Source organism: Calypte anna, chromosome 26 (genome assembly GCF_003957555.1).
Source record: "Calypte anna isolate BGI_N300 chromosome 26, bCalAnn1_v1.p, whole genome shotgun sequence".
Lineage (NCBI taxonomy): Eukaryota > Metazoa > Chordata > Aves > Apodiformes > Trochilidae > Calypte > Calypte anna.
In genome coordinates this window covers 5430084-5430288 of record NC_044271.1, presented here as the reverse complement: position 1 = coordinate 5430288, position 205 = coordinate 5430084, and positions in this window count along the sequence as shown.

The window sequence follows — 205 nt, the reverse complement described above, 5'->3', positions numbered from 1 at the left end:
GCGGGCGGGGGAGGCGGCGCCTGTCCCTTAGCGCCCGCCACGCAGACGGCGTAGCTCGGCTTCCAGAATCGCTCCCCCCCGCGCAGACAGCGCCACCACGCCTCCGCCTCCGCCTCCTCCCCTCCGCCTTGCCGCCAACCCCACTGCGCCAGCGGCGTAAATCGCCTTCGAGAATAGAGCCGCCGGGAGGCTGCGTGCTGGGGCG